Source organism: Haemaphysalis longicornis, unplaced genomic scaffold, assembly GCF_048455015.1.
Source record: "Haemaphysalis longicornis isolate Haplotype H1 unplaced genomic scaffold, Haemaphysalis longicornis Haplotype H1 scaffold_20, whole genome shotgun sequence".
NCBI lineage: Eukaryota > Metazoa > Arthropoda > Arachnida > Ixodida > Ixodidae > Haemaphysalis > Haemaphysalis longicornis.
This window is the reverse complement of record NW_027526296.1, coordinates 7,638,574-7,657,468: the sequence shown is the minus strand read 5'-3', so window position 1 is coordinate 7,657,468 and position 18,895 is coordinate 7,638,574. Positions and strand designations below refer to the sequence as shown.

Genomic DNA, 18,895 nt, shown 5'->3' with positions numbered 1-18,895 from the left:
TGGAATGAGGACTGTAGGCGGGCGCGAGAGGTCCAGAACAAGGCATGGGGTGTCCTTCGCCGGTACCCCACATCAGATAACCTCATTTCTTTTAAACGGTCAAAGGCTTCTGGGAAGCGAGTGCGTCGTGAGGCGAAAAGGGAGAGTTGGCGCACATTCCTCCCTTCCATGAACTCATACACTGACACGCGAAAAGTATGGACACAAATACGTAAACTTAAAGGACAACAGACACACAGCCTGCCCCTGGTTAGTACAACAGGGGACACACTGGAAGACCAGGCTAACACACTCGCACAACACTTCCAACATGTGTCCAGTTCAGCGCACTACACCAACACTTTCATAAAACGCAAAACATCCTGTGAGAAGAAGTCCTGGCGAGACCGTAATAAGTCGACGTCATCTTATAACACCCCCTTCTCACTGCATGAGCTGAAGATCGCACTTAGTACATGTAAGCCTTCAGCTCCAGGCGCAGACAACATTACATACACTATGATTCAACACTTGCACACAGACACACTTGAAACCCTCCTTCACCTCTACAAGAAAATATTTCTTTCGGAGCACCTCCCAGAGTCATGGAGGGAGGCCATCGTAGTGGCCTTTCTGAAAGAGGGGAAGGACCCTTCCTCTCCCGCAAGTTATCGTCCCATCGCCCTCACAAGCTGCCTGGGTAAGCTGTTCGAGAGGATGATCAATAGGAGACTCATTAACTTCTTACAGCACAATGGTCTTCTCGACAGCTGCCAGGCTGGCTTCAGGGCTGGGAGATCCACCAACGATCAACTGGTTGCGTTGGAATCGTATGTAAAAGATGCCTTTATCCATAATCAGTTTTGCATAACAGTCTTCTTTGATATGGAAAAAGCCTATGACACTGCCTGGCTGTATGGCATCTTGAGTGATCTCAAATCGTTTGGTGTCTCCGTCAACATGCTGAACACCCTCGCTAGCTACATGTCGGAAAGGACCTTTCGATTGAGGGTTGGTAGTGCACTTTCCAATGTATATGTGCAGGAAAATGGCGTTCCTCAAGGCGGTGTCCTGAGCTGCACACTATTCATTGTTAAGATGAACTCGCTCCGGAAGGCATTGCCACCAACCATTTCGTGTTCTGCATATGTAGATGACGTCCAAATATCTTTTAAGTCGTGTAGCCTCTCAATTTGTGAACGCCAAGTCCAGCTTGGGGTGAACAAACTTGCTGGCTGGGCGGACACAAACGGTTTTAAACTGAACCCTGTAAAAAGCACTTGTGTTGTGTTCTCCCGGAAGCGCGGAATTCATGCGGACCCTGATATCTCTATTAATTGTGTAGTAATCCCTGTCAGAGGGGAACAGAAGTTTTTGAAAATAATATTCGACAGTAAACTCACATTTATCCCTCACTTGAAACACCCTAAACACAAATGCCTAAAAACAATGAACATTCCTAAAGTCCTGTCACACCAATCTTATGGTGCTGACAAGCAGCTCCTCCTGCGGCTTTATACTGCAGTGGTAGAATCTCGCTTGGATTATGGCAGTGTTGTTTATGGGTCCGCGACGAAGACGGCGCTAAAAATGCTTGACAAGGTGCTTCATTTGGGGCTTCGTCTTGCCTGTGGCGCGTTTCGCACTAGCCTCGTTGAAAGCCTCTATGCAGAGTGTCACAAATGGTCCCTGTATTACCAGAGGACATACACTAACCTGTTGTATGCCTCAAAAATCATGTCTATGACAAATCATCCTTTTAATTCAACCATTCATGATGCGTCATCAGAGCAGCTCTTTGCAAATCGTCCATCTATTTCCATGCCGTTCCCTCTCAGAGTGAGAGCAGAAGCTTCTGAGCTGGCTGTGTCACTTTCACACATCCACAACACACCCATTACTGATTTTAATGCGCCGTGCCAACTCCGTGCAGTTTGTTGTGACTTGTTCTTTCTGCAATTTGACAAAAACAGGGCACCAAGGGTAGCCATTATTCAGCATTTCCTCTTCCTGAAGGAGAAGTATCAATGCTCAGAGTATTACTGCGACGCGTCAAAGACAGCTACGGCTGTGTCTTGTGCTGCGCATGGGCCGAACCTCAACGTGTGTAAAAGAATGAACTCCCATAACAGCATTTTTACGGCTGAAGCACACGGCGTTTTACTTGTTTTACATCACATTGTTCAACATCAAATTTCAAAGTCCATAGTGTTTACAGATTCTCTTAGTGTTGTACGTGCACTTTTGTCAAAAAAACGCTCAAAAAATTATGTAATCAATCTTGTTTTTAAGGCCCTCATGTCGGCATACGCCTCAAGTCTTGGAATAACAATATGTTGGGTTCCTGGCCACTGTGGAATAGCCGGGAATGAAACCGCAGATCAAATGGCCACTGCTGGTACACTCTTGAATACAGTGGACATAACAACAGTGCCGTACACAGACATGAAGCCACACACTAGACACCAACTTCTCAACGCATGGCAAACACACTGGAGTGAACAGACAGATAACAAGTTACACGTAATAAAACCACACTTGGGAGCATACACTGCTGACTCACACAACAGACACATTGAAGTTACCTTAGCTAGGTTGCGGATAGGCCATACACATGCAACACACTCACACCTGCTCACTGGCTCTGCAAGACCCATGTGTAGCAGGTGTGGGGAGGGCCTATCCGTAGTCCACATCTTAATTACATGCAAGGCACTCGACGCAACAAGACACAGACACTTCAAGGAACTATACAGACAACACATTCCGCAACACCCTTCCTTGTTTTTGGGTGACAATGCCATCGTCTCTGTGCAACGCGTTTTTAAATATTTTTCTGATGTTACCTTTTTAAACCTCATATCCTATCATGCGTAATCAACACTGGCCCTGTACAACAGCCATCTCCATTGGTTTTATTTGACTTTACTGTTATTCTGGCTTACACATTTTGGTAGCCACTGTTTTCTCTTCCATAATTTTTCCTTGGCGCTCTTTGCCCCAGCTGGCCTTGCGCCAAAAAAAAACCGAATCATCATCAACATGCCCTTGCGTGAGTACTCACATAACAGCCTTCCAGAATTTTCTGGTGAACTACCTTGAAATGCTTAAGTATTTGCACTTGCCATGCTCTTAACAACTCCATTATGAGATTATATGACAGACAACCGCTCTTCATCGGTACGATGCCCAGGTAGGCACACACTCGGGTCGTAGACGTGACCCTAAGTCATCGGATATTGAGGCAGCCCAAACAGCTGCCTAGGAGGGTCTTCGTCGTTTCAAGTCCGCCAACTCTTCGCCACAGCCCTCTGACCATAGAAATGACTAATTGTTCTACAATGCGCCCAGTTAATCTTTTATTCCCCAGATTCCCAAATTCCCAAATACAGGCACAAGAAACTTGTAATCGAACAATACACCACGATATCCCACCGCACAGGCGCCCTCGCACGACAGATCACAAGAAATAATAATGAGCAAATTCTTCACCATCAGCCTGATTATGTCTACTCCAGGACGAAGGCCTATCTCATTGAGATCTAATCATTTCTTTCCTGCGCTGTTTGAGTCCTTTCTTTGCCACCGGATTTCCTTATTTTGCTGCCCCATGTAGTTCTTTGCCTTGTTTCAGATAATCTCTTGGTATCCACTCGGTAGCCCTAATTCGTCGCCCACATTTCGTCTCACTACATGACCTGCCCAAGTCTACTTCATTTTTATTGAAACTAAGATATCCTATACTCGAGTTTTCTCCCTGATCTAGGAAGCTCGTTTCCTGTCCCTAAGTGCTACTGCGATCATTCATTGCTTCATGGACAGTTCAGCCAGCCTATATTTCCTTTCTAATTGTTTAATAAGGCGCTAAGTTGGCGCTCTTTATGCCATCAAGGGCAGGACGCCTTAAGTGTCTTTTCTTCATTTGAGTAAAAGAGGTAGCTTACCTTTCATTATGTGCGAGTGTTTAACAAAAGTGCTCCCGACTATACCTATTGTTCACCCAATGTCTCTCACGTGATTGCCGTCAGCTGTGATAACGTGTGCAAGCAGCTTTACTCTTGTACATCTTATAGACCTGCGTTACAGAGTCTGAAGAGGTGCACTTTCAGCACTGTTATTCAGCATTACTTCGTAGATATACAAATTTCTCTTTAGTCTTTCGGCATTGATTTCTGATTCTAGTTCCTCAAGCATTTTTCGCGAGAGTTCTGCAGACTTACTTACCAGAACGATGTCGTCTGCAAATCCAAATGGGTGAAGTACTTGGAGTTTATCCGTAAACCTATGTTCTCCCTATCGGCTTGCTGAATACCCCTTCCAGATATGCTGTGAGCACTTTTGGTGAGAAGGTATATCCCTCTCTAACACCCGTTCGGTTTGGGAATTTGTCGCTTTGCTTATGAAGAATTATCCTGCCCGTGCATGCTTGATATATGTCGTCTAGAAGTATTATGTAGGTCTCCTGTATTTCCTCGTATTTCAATGGTTCTAGTAGTGCTGGGGTGTGTGATGTATCGAACGTTTTTTTATAGTCTATAAATGCACTTCAAAGGGGTTTGGTCTACTCCACAGATATTTCTATGGCTTCATTGATGACATGAATGTGAGTTGATGAATGAAGTATTCCCGACATACCTTCGAACAAGAAGCACTTCCCCAATGGCATTACCCTCAATTGTTTTCCATGACCTTCTACTGCAAACTCACCTCCGAGATTTTCATCATCTCGTCTGACAGTGCCCAAAATTTATAAAATCCGCAACGCCTGAATTCCTTGTATTTGACGCCACTTACGCCATCGACCAGAGAAGACTGGACGAATATAACATTAAAAATAAACAACTTATTACTAAGAGCGGCTTAACAAGAGTGGAATACGGTGTGTTCAGATAAGGACAGCCAAAGTGGTGACAGGACCATTTTTGTTTGAGATAAAACTTTATTATTGTGTAGAACATTGTGTCTTTACCATGGAACTTACATTAGTTTAATGAGAAGCACCATCGCTAATTGATTAAAAAATATATTTAGAACGCGATCTGGCCAGGCTACTTTCCACACTGCTTGGTGTGGCATTTTTGGGGACCTGTAAACCCAAGCGAAAATTTCTCCAAACTTTCCTAATTTCATAAGCAAATATTTGCAAAGTTTTCTGTAGGATTATTGAAAATTTAATTTGCAATACATATATTTTTAAAAAAATATTTCTCAAAATAAGTAGCGAGAGCAATGTCCTTCGAAAGTGCCACTTCTAAAAAAACAGTTTTTTACACATCGCTCTAAAGGCTACGTTGACTAATTTTTTACACGTATTTAAGAGGGCCTGCTGAACACCTAATACTCTGCTCAATGCTATAGATAAAAAATTGATCAAAATACCGCTTCGTAAAGTGCGACAAAAAATGAACATTTGGAAAAATTGCCTACATTTCGACTTCATTTAAAAAAACCATGTTTCTCAATTTTCGCACTGTTTACACAAAAAGGCACTGAATTTCTGAGTTTTCCAGAAAGCTAAAATATGTTGCATTATTTTTGTTCTAACCTGGAAAACTGAGGTCGCATTAAACACAATTTTAATGTCCGATCAATGGTTGAGTAGCAGTTCGCGGTGAAAAAAATAATTATGCTAGTTTTATACATATTTTAGAACATCAAAGCGAATGATATCAAGACCACTCATCATAGTATTCATATTTACCCATTGTTCAACTGTTTAGTTGGGGATGGCATTAAAATTAATATGAGGTTTCTCAGCTTGTGTTTTGCACCAGAGTAAGGCTGACATTTTAACAGTACTTCTTTATCGCCTTGCTTTAGCTGTGTCAGAAACCCATATGTTTCATTTCTGGCGCTGCCTAATCGCATAATATTGGTAATTTACCCCATTTATAACCAAGTAACCACGCTCCTGGTACTGACAATATTTAACATGCGATCGTCATGGTCAAAGTTGTATTTCCATTCTACGTGGTACATCCGAAGTTCTATCTTGTAAACAACTTTGTCTTCCCGACTGCCAGTTTTTGAGGCTCCCAGGGATAATAAAAAGTGAGAGGTGCTTCTTGAACGTTTTGTTGTTAGTTGTCAGAAAAATAAACTTTTACACTACTACAAAATCTGCCATGCTTCACTTTCCACACTTCAAGGTTAAGGGGAAGGTGCAGCTTTCTAGTTCCAAGGCCCTTCAAAGTGCGGACAAGCAGAGGTGTAAACCGTCACTGCCTCTTGGAGTCCGAGTTGGATGTTGTATAGCTTCAATTTATTTCGTTTGATTTCGCTATTTTCGGGCGGATACGAGATGCCGAATACCGGCGGAACATTGTTGCTTTTCTCTTTGTTCTGCAAAATGTGGTAAGGTCGCCATCATCAAGATATAGCACGACGAAATTCACTTTGCAGTATGCTGTCCATGAACTGTTTCGCACTTTGTGCGGGTGCGGTTGAAGGTCAATGCAAAATATGCACAGCAGCTTAATGCATCACAAGGTCCTCCACGCTGTCGTACGCACTTTTGTCATGTCCGGTTCCAGAGAAAAGGCACTTCGTCAAGTTACCTACATTCCCTTCTGTGCACCTCGAAGAGCTGATATTTTTTCTTAAATTGGGCGGCACCACCATCTGTTATATGCATTATTAAAGCGGATATTGATGCATGTTCTTCAAGTAGTCACTTGGTTTCGACCAACCAAGAGCATGCATGGGCCGAATCTGGACTGTGCTCCCGCAAAGAGTCGTTGTAGTCCTTTTCGACATGGCGAAGCAAGTGAACACACTTCTTGGCCTCTGCAGTCAATGGAATCCTCTACCTTCGTCGGGAAGTATTTCCTACAGCACAAGCAAAGCTTCTGACCAGTGTATGTCGACTCCGCGAAGGTCTTTGGAACTAGAAACCTGCACCTTCCTCTTAACATTGAAGTGTCGAAAGTAAAGCATTGCAGATTTTGAAGTACGGTAAAAGTTTATCTTTCTAACAAGTAAGAACCGAATGTTCAAGAAGCACATTTATTTATTATCCCCGGGAGCCTCAAAGACGGATAGTTTGAAAGCCGAAGCTGCTTTGCAGATACAAGTTCGCATGCACCGGTTACAGCATGCACCAGAACGGAAATAAAGCTTTGACTAGGACGATCGCATGTCAAATATTCTATGTACCAGCAGCGTGGTTACTTGCTTGTAAATGGGGTAAATTACCAATAATTTGCGATTAATCAGTGTTAGAAATAAAACATATGGGTTTCTGACGCAGTTAAGGCAAGGCGAGAAAGAAATACAGTTAAAATGGCAGCCTTCTGGTGGGAGACACAAGCTGAGAAACCTCACAAATATTTTAATGCCTTCCGCAACTAACAATTTGAACAATGGGTACATATGAATCCTACGATCAGTATTTTTTATCGGTCACTTTTTTTCCAAAATATCTAAAAACCAGCCCTAATTATTTGTCTTTTTTCACTGCAAACTGCTACTTAACCGATCGGCGGTTAAAAAATCTGTTGAATAGGACCCCATTTGTTCAAGTTAGGATAAAAATATTTGCAAGAAATTTTTAGCTTACCTGAAAACTCAGGAATTGAGTTTCATTTTGTGTAAATATTGCGGAAACTGAGAAATATAGTTTTGTTTAAATGACGTCGAAAGGAGGGCCTTTTTTTCAAATTTTCAGTTTTTTTCGCTCCGTACGAAGCGGTATTGTGATATATTTTCTTTCTAGAGCATTAAGCAGAGTATCAGGTGTTGAGCAGCCGCTCGTAAATACGTATAACAAAACTACACAGCTGAGCCTTTAGGGCGATGTGTGAAAAACATTTTTTAGATATGCGGCTTTTGAACGACAATGCTCTCGCTACTAAGTTTAAGAAATATTTCTTCAAAAAATATAAATCTTGCAAATTCAATGGTCGACAATCTAGCAGAAAATATTGCTAAATTTGTTTAAAAATCAGAAAAATTTCGAAAAAATTTTCGGTTCGTTATACAGGTCCCAAAAGTTGCTACATCAAGCAATGTGGAAAGTAGCCCACAGTATCCCGTTTTAAATATTTTTCTTAATATATCAACGATCGTGAAAGAGAGAGACAGAGAGAGAGAGAGAGAGAGAGAGAGAGAGAGAGAGAGAGAGAGAGAGAGAGAGAGAACTATCGTGGGTTGGAGAGGTCAGCTCTGCTAGCTGCAGTGCTAGCTACGCCAGACGGTGATGATTACAATGCAGTGAAGTGAATGTGAGAGATCAGGAAAGCAGCAATAGAGAGAAAAGAAATGTTCAATAAAAATGGCACGCAATGAAGTGAAAAGAAACTCGAAATAAAGTTAAGTAAGAGAAAAAAAAATTGAGCGAATGGAGCCCAGGAAGCGCAGAGCGCCTAATAAGAAAAAAAATGGCCGCGTATCTGCTCTTTTCGTTGCAAATGTCGTCAAAAGACGATAGTCTTTGTAGACATTTGCAAGAAAATGCCCCCCCCTATGCTTTCCCGCTCACCATTCATGGTGTTTCTGTGCCGTCGCGTTCATCTCAAGGTAAACACACTAATGGTTTGCGCAAGGCGATTTGAATTTACCGCGTTCCACAGCTACAGGCCGGGTTCCTCGATGCCGACGCTGCAGTACCGCGGAGACGTGCGCGAATGGAGGCGGCTGACTACAAGATTTATAGAACCGCGTTGCAGCGCTCCACGTGCGTTCCAAGCAGAACGTGGAACCTAGCTAGTGGAACCTTTCGTTGCTGTTGCCGCGTGATTTTTTATATGCCGCCAGAGGGCGGTGGTTTTCTTCAGTAGATGTAGAATATCATTTTTAATCGAAAAACCAAGCATTCATGAATTTTTTATAAAGGACCACTGTAAATATTCGTTGTGTACTAATTTCCTGTCTTATATTTGCGTATTGTCTTGTTTTTGTTCAACAAAGTCGACAAGTATGAACACATAAACCAGGTTTAGACGTTTAAATTTGGCTGTGAGTATATAAGACTATTGCTCAGTAAGCAGTTTACTTTGGCCGGGTGGCTGAATCGAGTTACAGCAGGCAGACAGACGGACAGACAGACAGACAGACAGACAGACAGACATACAGACAGACCAAAATTTCTGGGTTTAAGTAGCCCAAGAAAGACTATCGTCTTTCAAAGGAGTCAAAGCGTACATGACGACGCAAACGCGTACGGACGTCGCCATGCGCACAATGTAAGAATTACAAAGTTTTGTCTAGTCCTGAATGTGGCAAAAACGCAGAAACATTTTGGTCCCTGAATATAAGTCTTTGTTGTTGTCTCAGGGTCCAAGAAAGGGACACAACTGAAGGATTGATCCACGTCGAACACGAGACAGCACCTCGCCCCTGTAACTCGCACAGCAGAAAATTTCGGACATATCCACAACAAGTGCTCGGTAGTCTCGCGCACAGCGCACGTGGGGCAGAGTGGTGGATCCTCCCACCCTATTTTGAACTTGAAGCTTCAGGGGTAACCACGTTTAGACGCAAACAATGCAGTACACCTTCAGAAGCCTTGCTTAGGTCGGGTGGAACACGGAATTTACAGAAAGGGTCAATTCCATGTAGAGGTGGATATCCTCTGCGAGGGTGCTGTCACTTCAACATTTGCTCTCTCCAACCACTTCGATAGATAAGGGCACAACCATCCGCTCGATAGAAAGGAAGCTGTGTCTTGTTACGCAGAGATGGGCCAGCACTGGCGGCTGCATCGAATGTTATATTTCCTTCTATTCTCAAATGACCAGAAAGCCATTGAAGCATGATGTGATGGCCCGCTCGCACTGCCGTTGTGCGACGGGATCCACTGGAATTGCACGGTGAAGCCTTCATGCTTAAGCCGCTTTAGTATGAGTAGGGATCGCTGACAGGTCTTTTCAACAGGTATACCCCGCTGCAATAGGTGAAGAGCTGACTTTGAATCGCTGAATATTGTGACTTTTTGCCTTTCAAACGATGACAGTTGGCGCAACGCAGCTTCTATGGCAACACACTCACTCGCTGTAGATGAAACCAAAGGCGTCACCCTGGCAGCCCACGAAATATTCAAACTGGGTATGAAAAAAGCCGCCGCGCACACCCCACTATTTGCGTCAACCGATCGGTGTAGCGGGAAACGAACATGCTGACAGCTTAGCCAAGGACGCCTTATCTTCTACAAGGACGGTGCAAACGCGTTGCGATTTCCAACGCATACAGAAACAGACCGTTCGCGAGCACTTTAGGCAGCTGTGGCGACCAGTACATCAACCAGTCGTGACGAAGGGCCTGAAAAGAGCCGAAGCCTGTCTGCTCCACCGCGTAAGAACAGACTCAGCCCGTACACCAGCTTGGCTACATAAAATAGACATTGTTTCATCCCCTTTGTGCCCCTCGTGCAGTGTGACTGGTGACATTGATCACTTCATTATGAACTGCTCCAAAACCAACCCTGAGCGGACAAACTTTTTTCGTGATCTCCAGAAGTTAGGAGTGCCCCATGCTACATCGGAGGACATTATTTTTCCTAGGGACCACTGGATTGTGCGAAGAGATGTGTCTCATCTCCTACTCGGATTCTTGCAGTCCACAGGACTAAGTGAGGTGTGGTGACATAGCGGGTCTGTTATTTTAGGACTAAGTGATGTGTTATGACTTTGAGAGATTTGATATGGTATTGGGGACGATTAGGCGGAGCAATTGCCGGCAGCTATGCAAGGCTAAGTCCGCCTTATTCAACAATACTTACTACTACTACTACTACACTGCCGTTGTGTGGATTTCGCTGATTCCACACACAAGCTGACTGCAGTGGTTGGACAGCCTTCTTAATGCTTGCAAAGCATCCCTGGAGTCTAAGAAGTTCAAGTATCGTCGAGCAAGATGCGCACCAATGAAATGAAGAGCAGCCCTTAGAGCCGCTTGCTCAGTAGCGGTGGATGATGTTTTATGGCTCAGTTTTTTCTTGATTGTGCACTGGACCGACGGAATCCACACGCCAATGGCAGATGATTCTGCGGTCACTGAGCCGTCTGCATAAACGTGGGTGTGGCTTGCGTACGCGGTAAATAAATACTGGTTGAGGTACCGCCAGCATTATGGTTGACGTACCGCCAGCATCAAATTTCGCCTAATGGTCTTATTATTATTTAATTAAACGTTAGCTACGCACTAAAGAGTTTTTCAATTGACTATTCGGCTAGTGTATGGATGTCGTCTGTGAAGCTAGTTTAAAAGAGAGAGGGTTCCACAAGGTTTTGCTCGAATAATCGGGCCATCAACACAATTACTCCTATACATCTTCTTCCAATACCCTCCATCGAGAACGCTCCGAGCACCTTGCAAGGCACGGAATAATTATTAGTTCTGACCTGCTATACGGATACGGAAGGTCATTGTGCATGAAGACCACAAAGAGCGCTGTCTTTTCGTTACCCCTAGTAGACTAACAATTCATTGTAATGCCGTTCGAACTTCGCAATGCTGTGGCTACGTTCGAAAGACACAAAATGTCTTTACGCCTTCAAATATATTGTATAATCTGCTCCCTTGACGACGAAATACCTTCTTCCCCATTTTTTGAACATCTTGAATGCCTGGTCCTAGTCTTCTCTCCGGAACGCGGCCCTGCACCTCAACATAACAATGTACCTTAGCAACAACTAAATTTATCTGCGTGTTCAGGCATGTAGTGAGAAAATATGCATTTGAGAGCAGGGATGCCATTCATGTAAATCCAGTGAATATCATTACCCTAATAAGCTTCTCGAGACCTTTCGGTCATTAGAATTTTGCAGTTTTTGTGTACTGGCATCACACTTTTGTCAATTTTTTCGCACCTTTTTCACCAAATGTTCACTGAGAAGCCAACTCTTCGTGCGTGCTATACCGTTTGCCTGGCGCAAAATAGTGCGAGGCCGTTTTTATTATACTGGAATTGCTTCTGTGCTTCTGATACTTCTGTAGCCGTACTAATTCATTATTATGAAGACGCTCCAAAAATACTGCACACCTACGCCCGTAAAGATTCTAATGATTCTGCGCTGTTAATACGCACCGCATCTTCCCCCTAACAAGTGTTGAGAAACGCCATCCAGAAATTGGCGCCACCCGAAAAGAACAAAGGTATAACTGAGTAGGAGTGCTTCACTTCAGTTTTGTCCATTCGAAAGCTTTGGCCATACTTCTTTTGGCGGCACTTTGCTGTGGTAGTTATCACCATACACTCTGCTTGCTGCCTTCCAAACAAAAGTTAAGCCGATACCTTGGCCAGTGGAGAGTTTGGCCGCAAAACAACGATATCAGCGCGAAGTAAAGGTCTGTAGAAAGTAACGCGGATGCCGACCCACCTTGATAATATCCGCTGTCGTAAACACATGAGAGTTGTCGAGCGTCTGCTCAATCATTAACAGCTTTCCAAATTGCCTCAATTGAGTTCGTTAGCCCTGTATAACCTTGTGAGCTGCTCTCCGTTACCCATCGCATACTTACTGCCGCAACCTTACTGAAATTTTAGATCGCAGAGCCCAGTTACACAACAAGCAATGGCGCCGCCGACCTCACAACCCGAGACTGATGAATGGTGGCTGCCATTACCCATTCAATTACTATCCGACCGGCAAATAGTGGGTCTCTGGTGTTTCCTGCACTGGTATGCAGTAAATATAACAAAATGTACATGCTGATGCTGGTTCTCATTATTTAGACTTCTGTAAGGCATATGATCGCTTCATATTTTGCCGCTAACAAGACATATGATCGATGAAGACACATGACCGCTATCGTGTAATTTTTGTAAATACATAGCTCGCACGTTCTCTGCTTTGTCTGAAATTCCCTGCGGCCACTTGCCAAAATCAGACCAGCTGGCCCTTTGTGGGTTGTCGCACTTCACCCGCTATGCAAAACCGCGTGCAAGAGGCGCAGCTACTCAACCGACGTTGCGGACATTTTTCACCAGCCACTTCTGCGGGCCACGATCACTTCCTGCACTTCTCAGCGGCCCCGGATGTACGCTCGTTGGTCCCCTTCCTTCCGAAGTGCTTCATGCCCCTGTATATGATCAAAAATTACGTCGAGCTACCATACTTCATTAAACGCTCTCACAGAGCATTTCCATCCTATTTTCTTCGGCATGATATCGTGTTAGATTCCCCAGAATCACTCAAACTGTGGCGCAATTTGACGGTTTGTCGCGTACAACTACGACACTACAGTTCAACAAGCCCCAGCATTCTGTACACTTTTGACAGCGGAGCTGTTGTTACTGGCCGTAAGTTCGGGGCTCGTCTACGCGGAAAATTTCCCGCAAGGAACGTTATCGCCTAGGCGTCGCACAGCTGTCGCATTACCCACTCTACAGCGAAACAACACGGGGTAGCGGCCACCGCAAAACTTGAGAGGAGCGTGCTTATGCGCTCAGTATCGTAGGAGAGCCCTTCGCGCTAGAGGCCGAATCGTCGTCCGCATGAGCTAAGACCTCACGCGTTACGTCTTTGCAGTCCTCGCCTTGGCCCGGCTGGGGATTTTTCTCATGGCCATGAAAGTGGCCGTGAACCAAAAGGCAAGGTGCACTACTGAAAGTACCTACGAATCCGTCCATGCTCACCTACCACAGCTTCGCGATTCAAGTCTTGCAAAATGAGTGCAAGCTTCCCTAGACTTTTTTAGTCCCCTGCGTGCGTCCTCCCTCTACCGTACTTGACCCTTGCATATTTTCCGCGCCTTTTCTCAACAACCTGACCACCGCGATCCTGCCCGCATAAATACAGCTGCGTGGAAGAACAGCCGTAATTGCCCCCCCCCCCCAACCCCCAACCCCGATGATACGCTTAGTTTTCTGTCCTTCAACCTGGAGAAGACGCCCTACTGACTACACTTCTCCGTGCTCCAGCGCGTTATAACGCCGTCCACTTTGGGGTCAGACGTGAAAACTTGCCGACAAATGATGCGGGCTGCCATTTATGGAGAATGTTCAGCAGCAATATCGGAAATACATATCAGGTGCAACAGCTGGGTCTCCGACGTACGTAGAGATAATCAGACCGAAAAAGGGCGTCACTCCCGATGAAGAGGAATCGCGGCGCAAAAGACGCCGCGCAGATAGTCGAAACCGGATGCGCCGATTTCGGTCCAATCTCAAATATCGCGCCGGTGAAGCGGCAGCGAAACGTCAGCAAGTTCCAGAATATCCGGAGTTACGAACTTACGTGCATTGTACGTAATTTGATGACCGAGTATTTATTGCTTTTTGGGGGCTGACGACGACACCACGCAGAAAAATGGGCCGAGCCTCAAAGCATATTTATGCGGAAACGTTGACCGAGTCTTTGAGCATAACTGCGCATTAAGTTAGCCGAATTGGGAATAAGCTGCGTGGTGCCGCAATGTCTGCTGCTTCTCCAACCTTGCTGCACTAGAGGAAGCTTCGCTAGCTTTTTTAAATTTAAATTTATTTTCGTAACCCTCGGAGGCTGCTCTGGGCTTTGCGGTGCGCCGTAGTTGAGTGTTTCAAATTAGATTTAACCACCTGGTTTAGGGTTGATTACGAGTAGCGAAACTTACGTTATTTGTAAATTGCTAAAGCACAGTCATTGACGTACGCACAAAAACAGTGTACTAATTTAAAAAAAAATTAACAACGTGCGTATAAAGTTGTGCTTTGGTAGGCGCGCAATTACTGGGACATAAAGAGTTATGCATACGCAACGTAATATTCAACGTAAACGTTGTCATTTATTGCATGTGGACGAATATAGGTTTATACAATAGGTACCATTTTGACGAAGATCGTTGTGTTGCTCCTAGAATGTGTTCGTGTAGCGGATTTAGCTCATTTGTGGTGAATAAATAGTGCCCGGAATCATGAATACGATGTTCTACCTACCGTAACTAGAACGGCGTAGCAGGACGACCGGTAGTGTAGAAGCGAGCCTTCACAAATATGAGTTCACGATGCAATGGTTTCAGGACAGTGAAGATTTTGTTGTAGGAGTTTGCACTTTACTGAGCATTTTCCTCTTAGCGTTTGATCTAGTGCTCACGTATGGTGAGCGACAAAATCGAGACACTGGTTGTCGCATGTTAAGATTCAATCATAGAACAGTTCGATTACACGTTTAGCTTGATCTGCACACTGGTATAAATAGTTGCTCTAAGACGACAAGAATATCTACTTCGTTCTTGGTTCCGTTGAATTTATCTTGAGGTACAGTTGTTGAAACGACTCCACTTGACCCGCGATCTGAAGAATAATGTTTTTACGAATTTTCGTACTTAATAAAGAACTAAGTCCTATTCCTTAGTTCTAGGCACGTATACCTCGCAGTAGCGCATAAGTTTCATACGCTTGGTTTTAGCAAGTTTAAGATGTAATAGGTTATTTTCTGCCTCGTGGTCACTCTGTTAAACTATGATTCAATTGTATTACGGTGTTATCACTCAGTTCTTTATCTTTCAAAGCTTAGCACGCCAATAGGTATCGGGCTCCAAAGGATTAACAAGACATTTCACAACAACAAAAGAACGAAATTCTTTTCTGCTGGCTACACTAGTCATTTGAAATTATTTTCCTGACACTTGTCCAGAGTTGCCAGCGTAGTTTGGAGGATCGTTGCTCAGGAAACTCGCCTGCGATGTGCTGAAGCTTGTGTAGTGCGACGGTTGCGGTCAGCTGCACCGTTCCGCGCTGCGGCTAAAGAAACACTAACGGGAGGGTATTTTCTTAAGTTTCCGGCTGTCCTAGCCATAGGTCAGCAATAAGTGAAAAAAATATTGCGGAAGTACTTCGTGTGAAAGCAGAGGCCCCTTTTGGGTGATGGTGACGTACGCAACGCCTTGATATTGCGGCTAAGGAGCTGCGCAGACGAGGGCAAACCGTTATAACTTTGATTGTAGAAAATAGGCTGTGTTTTACCAATGATCCAAACTACACAAATAAGAGAAACAAAAAACATTCAATGCCAGGCACAGAGAAGCATACGCTTCAATTTTGGTTTGTATGTTTTTCTTCCAGCCTAATAAATTTTTGGGTCGAAAAGTCATGGTGTATTGCGAATATAATTGTCGCATCCAATATTCATTGCCACAAATGCATTCGTCCGAAAACAGCACTAAACCCCGGTAATTGTAGTAATGTTTTATTGTTACTACAAATATCTGGAAAATTGTGGGGCCGGATTTTTGTTATCTCACTCAGAGAAGACTTCTAGTCTTCCCTACAAGCAAAATGTTTACAACAGGCATCCCCTATTTATAATTACATTTCTGTGCTCAACATTTGTTATGCCAACATTGCAGGGGCTATCAAATTTGGCAATGCTCTCGATTTACTCTGCCAAACAGTCCTGGATGGGTTTTGGTCGGCCGCCTATGTGGCATAGCGAGGCCACAATATTACGCTGTACACTGACCATAGATAGATTAACTCGGCGTCGTCTATCGTATTTGTCACGGGACCGCTAAGGTGGGGAGATTTATTCGCGGAAAACTGTTTTAAGACAACAAAGCGCTTCACTGCATTGTAGAAATTTACAAATAATCTCTAGCTCTGAGTTTCACACTGGTTTGGACATGGGATATTTTATCTGTCCGTGACAATTGGGTACAATGCCGTTTATTGCTTTTTATTTAGGTATACACGTAATCTAAAGGATAAAGATAACTGATGTACGACTTGTATCCTCAGAGGTCGTAGGAAGTCAATAAATGCTGCGTGAGCCGCGTAAAATTGAGGTCTAGCTGCAACTATGTCTGATATCACTCCCCACAATTTTACATGAATTTTTTACATGCCTCTTCACAGAAAGTTTCGTTCCAAATAAGTTCTGCACGGTCACTTCAACTCATGTATTGTCATTTTTTGTTTTTTTTTTGTTTTTTCAGAGGCATGTGAAGAAGCTAACCTTTTATCCGGTCTGCGATCGCATCTGACACTTTTCGTATGAGTGGGGACAATTGATCACGGAAACTGAAGCTCTCCCCCATTGGAGCTCTTTAAACCCCCAACGACTCTTCACATCATCAAAGTTTTTTCGCAAGTCTGGTCTTTTGAAAACTATAATTGGCACCCGTAATTTCAGGCGAATTAGTTGCACAATTGTATTGGTCGCACAGCCTATTGGGTTCTCCTTAGTTGAAATCTTCGCAGCTCAATCCTATATTCTATAAAGCCGCAGCACAACCGTTATCAGCAGAGCTTTTCTTAAAAATGCTGTGGATGACCTTTATCTATTGTAAAAACATTACAAAAACGCGGCTTCCCTAACAAAAAATTCACTATCATACACTGAACCTACATGGTTTATCAAAACGACCTTCCTTGAGACTATGCATAAACAGTCATAACATTGGAGAGTAGATTGTAACGCTCTTGGCACTTGATTTTACTCGCTTGCTATCGAAATAAAACCTCGAAGACCTGTTTTACTGTAGTCTCTTCTTCATTCAACACTTCACTTTTTTGGAAAATGTGTGTGAAATACTGCAAAACGACGATGATGAACGCCAGTGTTTAGATATTATTGTGAGAACCATGCATAACGCATCCTTTGGATCTCTGAATATACACTATAATTGCTAATAAACAATTAATCTGGGAGAACTGTATACCATTCCAGATGGGGTATAAATTTTAACAGCCATAGGGGTCACGACATGGGCACGTAACTTGAATATTACTGTTTTTTTCAGGGGAAAATAAGGCCTCAAAGTAGAAATATTATTTCTAAAAATGGTGTGTTACTTGTATATACTTAGCACTCCAATCTTTGACCTCCCTTTGAATAAGCACGAACACATTGAGGTGTACTAGTCTGTTCTCCTGTTGACTCCTCAATTATTGACTTTTATTTCCGTCATCAATAAAAGACGAAATTCAAAAATCCTGTAGTTCTGGTCCAGCAAATGAATAGCAGAAGCCAAGATAAAAGTAGGTCTTTATTTTCCCGTGTTTGATTAATCCAATAGCTCTTACTGCTAGTTTTATCTAATGGTCCCGGGTCCATTTCTACAAAGGTAATAAAGGTGACTGAACGTATCGTTGTTTGCGCCAATAGTTCTTCTAGTTTTAAAAGGCACGTGTCACATTACAGATTTACGTTCACCCCTATTTTAACACATGTTCAGGCTTACCAGGTCTTAGATCGCCATGTTAAGAATACATTTCCTGCTGCCTGGTTGTATCTCAACTGTGGAAATCATATTTCTTTTCCGAATTCTCGCATACTCAAGTCATTTTCAAAGTGATACTTGGCGCTTCAACCTGGCTGCACATATTGAGCGCCGCACAAAAATAGAAGGTAATAGGGCAGCAGGACTACCTTTCAATTTTTATTTTTGAAAACTAGAGAGGGAGGCCGAATATTGTAGAAATCGATTGCGTCTCTATATTGTCACGTGGCCAAAGACGACGCAGTTGTCTTCAACGAAAACAAGTTTATTGGAGTGAACTTGTGCTCCCCTAACAATTCAAAAAGTACACAGGCCGCGAAGCAGCAGTCAACAATTTGACGTGCGTCGGCGTGCGTCGACGAGGGGAATAGAATACCGCGGCATCTGGTCTGCATGCTTTTTATCTTTAGGTGCGACTGTTTCTCGCACCGTCGATTTACATCCGGAACAAAGAAGGTTATTCTAGGCGGTTCACGACAGTTTGGGGCACTTTCCCTTTCAGAAGAGAACACATGCAACAGAGGAAGAAAGAATGAATGGAAAACGCACTTTCCTTGGCATAGAGATCACACAGCCCGGCGTAGCTGGGCGGCAAAAGCAAAACATAAATAAACAAATCCAATGCATGGTTCGCGGCATTACTCCCCCTCTAAGATTGCATGATCCGGTGCTAACATAAGTGACAGTCCGAAAAAGAAAATACAAAAGTCCGTCATCGTGCGTAGAAAGGTTTTAAGCGAACAACGTGGACGAGTTCGGGTCGCGTGCGTCCTCGTGA

The 18,895-nt window shown here is 43.7% G+C and overlaps 1 long non-coding RNA gene across 1 annotated transcript in view; it reads left to right on the top strand.

Moving 5' to 3' along the window:
• The window catches only part of LOC144172278 (uncharacterized), an 84,342-nt gene extending 66,983 nt beyond the window's left edge, over positions 1-17,359 (top strand). The window contains exon 3 of the long non-coding RNA XR_013322990.1: positions 16,831-17,359. This is a non-coding gene — a long non-coding RNA (uncharacterized LOC144172278). The remainder of the gene's footprint in view (positions 1-16,830) is intronic.
• The last annotated feature ends 1,536 nt before the right edge of the window (positions 17,360-18,895 follow it).